This window comes from Anabrus simplex, chromosome X (assembly GCF_040414725.1).
Source record: "Anabrus simplex isolate iqAnaSimp1 chromosome X, ASM4041472v1, whole genome shotgun sequence".
In the NCBI taxonomy this organism is placed as follows: Eukaryota; Metazoa; Arthropoda; class Insecta; order Orthoptera; family Tettigoniidae; genus Anabrus; species Anabrus simplex.
In genome coordinates, this window is record NC_090279.1 from 56,014,182 (window position 1) to 56,023,594 (window position 9,413).

The 9,413-nt window shown below is 41.7% G+C and overlaps 1 long non-coding RNA gene across 1 annotated transcript; it reads left to right on the forward strand.

Annotated features, from left to right (window-relative positions):
• The first annotated feature begins 1,028 nt into the window (after positions 1-1,028).
• On the forward strand, positions 1,029-8,809 carry LOC137503044 (uncharacterized). The gene is made up of 3 exons (XR_011019014.1): positions 1,029-1,424; positions 1,499-1,596; positions 8,508-8,809. It is a non-coding gene; the product is annotated as an uncharacterized lncRNA (long non-coding RNA).
• Positions 8,810-9,413: the final 604 nt, after the last annotated feature.

Consider the following 9,413-nt stretch of genomic DNA (forward strand, 5'->3'; position numbering starts at 1 on the left):
TTTAAATAAGTACGGATTTGAACTAACTACCCTCCTAGTCGTAGATGACAAGTTCCAAGGATTTCCGTGTGTGTTCATGCTATCAAATAGGACGGATGCATTTGTGATGGAAGTGTTTTACAGAGTTATTAAAGAGGCTCTGCAAGTGACACTGCAGCCAAAAGTGTTCATGTCAGACATGGCAGAAACATTTTACAGTGCCTGGCTATGCGTAATGATGCCTGCCAAATTCCGCCTGTTCTGTTCGTGGCATGTTGACCGTGCTTGGAGGAAAAACCTTTCTAAAGTTAAAGGCCGAGAGAAACAGGTGGAGGTGTACAAGGAGCTCAGAGTATTGTTGGAGGAAAGAGACGAGGCTGCTTTTTCGAGAATGCTCTATCAAGAAATAAATAAATTAAAAAGTGACCCTGACACAAGAGATTTTGGTATTTATTTCGAGGCCAATTATGAACACTCTGCAAGTAGCTGGGCTTATTGTAAACGTCTCAATGCCGGCCTTAACACTAACATGCATCTAGAGCGCATGCATGGAGTAATTAAACACATATACATGGAGGGTAAGAAGCCTAAGAGACTGGACATCGCAATCCATATCCTCATGCGATTTGTGAGAGATAAACTTTATGACCGCCTTATTTACATGAATAAAGGCAAACTTACAAATAAACTCTCACAAATAAGACTAAGGCATGCCAATTCATTATCGTTACAACCAGGAGAAATTATTTGCAGTGAGGATGTATGGACTGTTCCATCCACGAAGAAAAGTGAACTGTACGAGGTCAGAAGAACGGGTGAAATGAATTGCGGCTGTGACCTGAAGTGTACAGAGTGCAATACCTGCATTCATTCGTACGTTTGTACATGCCACGACTCTTCAATTAAATTTAATATGTGCAAACATATACACCTAGTGGCTAAATATATTGGTGGTGCTAATGAACACATTTTAGAATCAGATACAAATTTAGTCATTCAGGAAGCACCTTCAAATGAAGAAAAGGACATTTTCCTGAAGGAACTGCGTAATCCCATGAAAAGAAGGCTAAGTGAGGACATAGAAGAGTGCAAGGCCAAGCTCCGAAAAAAGTTTGAAAGTATTCTCGCAACAATAGAATCACGAGAACATGTAGATATAATTGAGAAACAGCTCCAACCAATAATCCCAACTATACAAGCCCATAGCACAAAAGCAATGATCAGCACAGCACCTTCAACTTCAAAGGGGATAAAGTTTGAAACACAGCGACGATTATTTTCCACAAAAAAGCCCCATAAGAAAACTTCTTCGTCCTTGTCAAGGCCTACCGAGAGTGAACAGCAGGCAATTGCTGCAAATTTGTTACTCCAGTAAGAAAAATGTGTTATAGGCCCTCCGTCAGTAGAATAAACTCTTTCTTCTGCTTTCCTCGAGGCAAACCAGTGTAAGTAATATTAGTGGCGGTGCAGAGATTGTACTCATAGGTTTGACTTTAATTTGGCTTTTTTTATGTTTTAGGTGTGATCAATGGAAGGGACCTACCTACATACATACAAGATATGTTGAGATCACTTCCAATCCACAGATTTTAGGAATCCTCGGCACTTTAGTCAGGGGTAAGTCATGAATCAATCACTCAGTCTCTTAATCTGCATTTAGGGCAGTCGGCCAGGTGGAACATTCCCTATTGGTTTTTTTTCCTAGCCTTTTCTTAAATGATTGCAAAGAAATTGGAAATTTCTTGAACATCTCCCTTGTTAAGTTATTCCAGTCACTAACTCCCCTTCCTATAAATGAATATTTGCCCCAATTTGTCCTCTTGAATTCCAGCTTTATCTTCATATTGTGATCTTTCCTACTTTTAAAGACACCAGTCAAACTTATTCGTCTACTAATGTCATGCCATGCCATCTCTCCGCTGATGATGATGATGATGATGCTTGTTGTTTTAAGGGGCCTAACATCGAAGGTCATCGGCCCCTAATGGTACGAAATGAAAGAACAAAAATTAAAAAGCATCCACTGACCAAAAAATAAAAATAAAAAATGTCATGAAGAATGAATGGATGGACAGGAACCCAAAAAAACACAAAACAAACAAACAAAAACAAAAACCAGTGGATCGGATTCAATAGAGAACGAAAAAAACAATATTACCGACCAAGGAACCACTTATAAAGCACAATGATGCTTGGTGTCTAAAGGGGGTGCAAAATCCACGTCTAAGGCCCCACAGAATGGTACATGTCGCGAGTAAAATAGAACCATGGTATGTGTCATGTTGGGGTATTAATCAGAAGTAGCGAAGACTCACGGTGTTCCACAAAAGATGGTACTACTCACAAGTACTGTACTTCGTACAGGTAACGCAGACCTATGGTGTTTCGCACACAATGGCGCCACTTACAGCCAACGCAAACCGATGAGTTTCCTCACCTAGGGTACTAGTCACGGGTGCCGGTCCCAAGGGCCCCGGGGTGTTCCGCATATAGTGAGTACTAATCACAGGCAACGCAGACCCATGGTGTCGCTCATATAGTGGTACAACTCACAGGCTACGCCCAGACCCGCGGTGTTGCCCACATGGGTACAACGCACGGGTACTGGAATCCACCAGACCAGGCTTTTTACTGCAACGAATCACAAACATATTTCGTACCATGTTAGTGATACTACTCGCAAGTACATGCAACCCATGGTGTTCCCCGCATGATGGTACGAATCAAGAGTAGTTTCATGGTTCTAATTCATTCATCCCTTGGTCGCCCCTTTTAGTCGCCTCGCACGACAGGCAGGGGATACCGTGGGTGTATTATTCGTCAGCCTCCCCCACCCACAGGGGGTGTGTGTTTGGTCCGCGAGAGGTATTTTATTTCCCTCAAGTCCGCCGGCAAGCCGGTTAGGACCCCCCTATCCGCCACCTGGGACGCGCCACGTGGGAGTATCACCTCTCCCCCTGCTACGCCTGCGTAGCAGGTTCGTGGTCTCTCCACTGACAGCTCGGAACATAACTGAGATTCAGTATGGACCCAACATGATTTTTATCACTTGTAACATACCACTTAGTCGAGCAGCTCGTCTCATTTCTCCGAAATTTTCCCAGCCCAAACTTTGCATTATTTTTGTAACGCTACTCTTTTGTTGGAAATCACCCAGAACAAATCGAGCTGCTTTTCTTTGGATTTTTTCCGGTTCTTGAGAATCAAGTTATACGCTGGATCCATACTCTAGTTTAGGTCTTACCAGAGACTTATATGCCCTCTCCTTTACATCCTTACTACAACCCCTAAATACCCTCATAACCATGTGCAGAGATCTGTACCCTTTAGTTACAATCATATTTATGTGTTTATCTCAATGAAGATCTTTCCTTATATTAACACCTAGATACTTACAATGATCCCCAAAAGGATCTTTCACCCTATCAACGCAGTAATTAAAGCTGAGAGGACTTTTCCTATTTGTGAAACTGACAGCCTGACTTTTAACCCCGTTTATCATCGTACCATTGCCTACTGTCCATCTTACAACATTATCGAGGTCATTTTGCAGTTGCTCACAATCTTGTAACTTATTGATTACTCTGTACAGAATAACATCATCAGCAAACAGCCTTATCTTTGATTCCACTTCTTTACACATATCATTTATATATATAAGAAAATAAAAAGGTCCAATAATACTGCCCTGAGGAATTCCCCTCTTGATTTTTACAGGGTCAGAAAAAGCTTTGCCTACTCTAATTCTCTGAGTTCTATTTTCTAGAAATATAGCCACCCATTCTTGTTTTCTTCATGGGGCCTCTAAATATTAGTTCCTAATTAGTGTCGACCTCTAAGATCTTTTTTGCTACCATGTTTTTCTTTCATTCCCACCTAGATATACCTGCTCCCTTCACAAAGCAGCAGGTTGTTCTTATTGGGTCTTCTTGGATTTGTCCTCTCACTTCACCTGGTAGTCCTAGAGTAGAGAGTCTGATTCTACCCAACGCCTCACATTCGAAAAGTATGTGTTCAGCTGATTCCTCTGCTTCATTGTATTTCCTACATATGTTGTCTCTTATTACTCCAATTCTATGTAGGTTTTTTTTTTTTCAGATGGCAGTATCCTGTCAACAGGTCTACTACCCATCTTATATTTCCTCTGTTGAGTTTCAACAACTCTTTAGTATGCTTCTTGTTTAATCCTTTTTCAGTTCCTTTGCAAGCCTGCATCCTGGAGTAATTTTCCAGTTCTCCATTTGTCTCTTTTGTACCCATTTTCCTATGTAGTGTCGGGCTTGTCCATAGGAAATCCCGCATACAGGTTCCGGGCCTACAAAATGTGTTTCTGCCACTTTCCTGGCCAGTTTATCTGCCTTTTCATTTCCTTCTATACATTTATGCCTGGTACTCATGTTATTTTGACAATGTTGTACTTTGAGAGCTTCAGAAGAAATGAGTGGCAATACCAGACAATTCTGGATATTATCCGGACTGCCTCTAGTGCCTTAATGGCCGCTTGGCTGTCCGTTAAAATGAAAATGTTCTTATTCCTATAGTTCATTTTCAGATGTTCTTCAAGACATGTGATTTATATGGGTTGATTTCAGAATCTTCTGGAGCCTTGCTGTTTCATTGTGTGCTTCCACTTTCTCACAGAACGGTCTCCAAGATTTTCTTTTTGCTTTCCATATCTCTAGGTTATACTCAGTGAGTTTTCTATGATATACGTCCCACATACCATTTCTAGATGATATTCTATACAACATCCTAACCTCTTTTTTCATTTTGGCTAGTTTGTTGTTCCACCACCTTACTTTTTGGTGTGTTTCTTTTCTTTGAGAGGACAGTTGTCATGGAATGAGTCTATTATGGCCTCTTCTAATACTTTCAGTGCCCATCCAATTCTTTCTGTCCTCTCACATTAGTTTGAATTTCTTGTACAGCCTTCCCTAGAACTTCTCTGTATCTATCCCAGTTAGTTCTTTTTTTACTCTGTACATGTCAATCCCACATAGTCTCGCATCTATTGCAAATTGGATGTGCTGGTGGTCTGCCAATCATGGTTTCTCCAGTACCTTCCAGTCTTTAATAAAGTTTGCAATATGCGTAGTGCTGAGTGTAATGTCTATTACCTCCCGACGATTTTTATTTATAAACGTAGGCTTGTTTCTTGGTTTTAGTGTCGTCAAGAGTTCCAATAATAAACTCCAGTAAAGACTCACCTCTTGCATTGCTGCCCCATGCCGTGTGATGTGAATTTGCATCTGCTCGAAGGACTTAGTGTTCGCCTTTCCTCTTTGCGTTGCAAATTAGGTTCTCAACTTCTTCTGGTGGGGACAGATTAGTTGAGTCATATGGGAGGTATGCAGAGCCTATGGTTATATCTCTGGGAGCTTCCCAATTTCCAAGTTTTATCTTTTATCTTGGCTGCCAATAACTCCTTGGAACAATGTTCCTGCATCAGAAGGCATTGTAGTCTTCTGCTCACAAGTAAACATGTTCTAGGCATATTCGATGTAGTATCGTACATTAACTTACCTCCAGATTCCGTGAGTCTTGCTATTCTGCCTTAACTACCCGTTGCTTGTGTATAAAAGCCACATCGATAGCCTCGGACTTGAACTTCCTGACGAAATTGGCAACAGCTGACTTTTTATGTTGTAGGTTGGCCTGTAGAACATTCAGTACCATCCTTGCCAACGCTAGGTTTTGTTTTTCCCTTGATTACTTGAAAGTTGATCTGCCCAAGTCCAAGCTTGGCCTTAAGGCCTCTCTTCTTGAGCTCTTCAAAAGCTCTTTCATTAAGGGCCAGTAGTTGTTGCATTCAGCACTCTCCACTCTTTCGTCGGAAATTTGGTGTCATGCTCATGTATCCTGAAAGGCACATCATCAACCTTCATCTTGTCTTATGGAGGAGGAAACTTGGCGATGACCTTTGTCGTATTCAGCACCTTCTTGACTTCTGCCACCTCCAAATTCTCCCCTTTCCAAGGGTAGCAATTGGCCACTGTCTGTTCCAGCCAGCTTTTAGTTTCTGGATTTACACAGATCAGTACCACTGCTCCACTTTCCAGCCTCGGAGATTCGAAGAAGCCTGAAAGGCATCCATCTGACAGCGGTTTCATTTGCGCTATCAGAGCAAATGTAAGTTCCTTCACGTCATCCTCCTTCAGTTTCCCATCTGGAGAGGTTTAAGGTATTATTGCTACCTTGATTGAAGTTAGTCTTTCGGAAAAGGACATGACCGTCTCTTCTTTCTGGTTTTTGGCGGGCGGTTTTGTAGCCGAACTTGATGGCCTCAGCCTTTTGGGCATTGTCGGAGGGATAGCCTCTCGCCGATCCCTGTTCCTTGGCTTCTTCTCCGTCCAAGTTCCAGTCGCTATTTTGGCCTCCTTCCTCGCTCCCTTCCTTTCCTTGTAATATGCACTGTTGCGAGGTGGTCTGTCGATATGAAATCTGTTGATTTTCGAGGCAGAAATCTTCAGTTCTGTTTCTATGGACGTTCTGCTTCGCTTGTAGTAGCAGTCTGCTCTACTGGAGCTTCTGTTGCCATTTCTTGTTTTGAGTCAGCGACAGCCTGTCCAATTGGGACTTCTGTCTCCATTTCTTCATCTTGGGCTTGCTCCTGGATATGCTCTATTGGAGCTTCCATGGCTTCCCTTGATATCGAAATTTTTGAAATTGGCTCTTTTTAAGCAAACATATTTCAATCAATCATAGGTTTTTTGGCCCTTCTAGGGTCCTGAGCGTCGTTCTTACCATCCGTGGTGAGCCATACAGCCATACATTGTCCTCCCACAACTTAGGCTCTCCGTAGCAGAGACCACGCCCCTCAGTCGTCCATCCAGCGGTCCGCCCCTGGCCCGAACCTAGCCAGGTTTGTTCCCCCTTCAGTAGGCCTACTCACGTGGTCTCCACTTGGCATTATCATGACTGAGTTCGGGCCAGGCTACGTAGAGCAAAGTGATGTGTTGGTTCCAGCGCCCCGCAGTGAGCCTTCACCTCAGTCACCAGCCCCACTTCACCTGAACCCAGGTGGAGGAACCAAGGATGCCTCTCTAGCATGTGTGGGCGAGGCCTCCACTCCAAGCCTTGACTTGGGCTTGTAACAAAAGCCACCCATTCAGTCACTCTTTTTTTCTAGTCCAATTGCACTCATTTTTTCCAGTAGTCTCCCATGATCTACCCTATCAAATGCTTTACATAGGTCAATCGCAATAAGGTCCATTTGACCTCCTGAATCCAGGATATCTGCTATATCTTGTTGGAATCCTACAAGTTGAGCTTCAGTAGAATAACATTTCCTAAACTCAAACTGCCTTCTATGAAACCAGTTATTAATTTTGCAAACATGTCTAATATAATCAGAAAGAATGCTTTCCCAAAGCGTACATGCAATGCATGTCAAACTGACTGGCCTGTAATTTTATGCTTTATGAAGTTAAATAGTTCTTGTGTATAAAACTTAACTTCCCTTTATTGCTTGAAATAGAGAAAATGAATATTACATACATACATAGCTACAGGCAGTTAAGCCCTTCAGCGTTCAGTCTGCAAGCCTCTGTGAGTTAAATAATAATAATAATAATAACTTAGTATTTTATTGCAGTCAATGGTCATAAGATTAAATTACAGTTCATAAATCCTTTAAGTTACACTAGAAAAACATGAGCATAATTTGAACATGAATATTTTGCACATTACAGCACAGTATCTTGCAATTTATTATTATTATTATATAATAAAGGCACCAAACAACATTTCACTACTCACAACGGGGAGTAAATATTAGTTGCAGCAGAAACATGTCAGCAATTATTTTCTCTGAGGACAGATAAGTGTGCGATACCTATGACAAGCTCCACCGCATGGAGCACAGATACACTGAGGACTTGGCTCGTGGTAACTGAACGCTGAAAACTGCCTTCACTCTGTCATTCCGACAATATTTTGCTTTTCACTACCTTTAGAGAGGGTTGTTCCTAGGCATTTCCTTCCTGCTTTTACTGCTGCATCACTGTATGCCACCCATTCTTTCTCTATTGTATGCCTGTATCCTGGACTCCGTTACTTCCATAGGTCCGAGGCTTACTTGAAATGTTCCAAGGTAGGTCGATTCTGTGAAGCAGGATGCTACCTTACTTATAGTCCTAGTGACGACCTCTCCCCTGACGGGTCCTAGCCACCTGAGCACAAAGCAGGCCATGACTTGGAATATGTTAGGGTATCTCGAGTCTGAGGACCATGTTGTAGGCAACTCAGCCGTTGCCTGTGGTTCTCGAACTAGGCGGTGACTGCAGTAACCCACACCCTGGACCACAAGAAATAATAATATAATAATAATAATACATCATGGGCTGTTACACAACTACTATGAAATTGATTGGTATTTCATAACAGTTCATCATATTCTTGAAATTTATATGCTGTATTATTATAGCCTACCAGTTTTGCATTTCATAGTACTATAGCATGGACTTATTCAAAAAGCAATGTGTATAATTAATATGAATATTAACTTTGTTTCAATAAACTTTTTTTAGGCTAAAACCCAATTCTGTGCCAACACAGAATCTTCCCAGCAGCAGCATGAAGGGCGCTTTGGGATCAAGAAAAAGAGGGAGTCCACACAAGAGGGAGAGAGAAGTAGAAGAAGAAGAAAAAATGGAACATCTCCACCAGTACTGCTCAGGTGCAGCCAACAATTGTACTGAAGTAGGGCCTATAACACATTTTTCTTAGTGGAGTAACAAATTTGCAGCAATTGCCTGTAGGCCAGTAGGCCTTGACAAGGAAGAAGAAGTTTTCTTATGGGACTTTTTTTGTGGAAAAAAATCGTCACTGTGTTTCACACTTTATCCCCCTTGAAGTAGAAGGTGGTGTGTTGATCATCGCTTTTGTGCTATGGGCATGTATAGTTGGGATTATTGGTTGGAGCTGTTTCTCAATTATATCTACATGTTTTGGTGATTCTATTGTTGCGAGAATGCTTTCAAATTTTTCTCGAAGCTTGGCCTTGTGCTCTTCTATGTCCTCACTTAGCCTTCTTTTCATGGGATTATGCAATTCCTTCAGAATAATGTCCTTTTCTTCGTTTGAAGGTGCTTCCTGAATGACTAAATTTGTATCTGATTCTAAATAGTGTTCATTAGCACCACCAATATATTTAGCCGCTAGGTGTATATGTTTGCACATATTAAATTTAATGGAAGAGTCGTGGCATGTACAAACGTATGAATGAATGCAGGTATTGCACTCTGTACACTTCAGGTCACAGCCGCAATTCATTTCACCCGTTCTTCTGACCTCGTACAGTTCACTTTTCTTCGTGGATGGAACAGTCCATACATCCTCACTGCAAATAATTTCTCCTGGTTGTAACGATAATGAATTGGCATGCCTTAGTCTTATTTGTGAGAGTTTATTTGTGTTTGCCTTTATTCATGTAA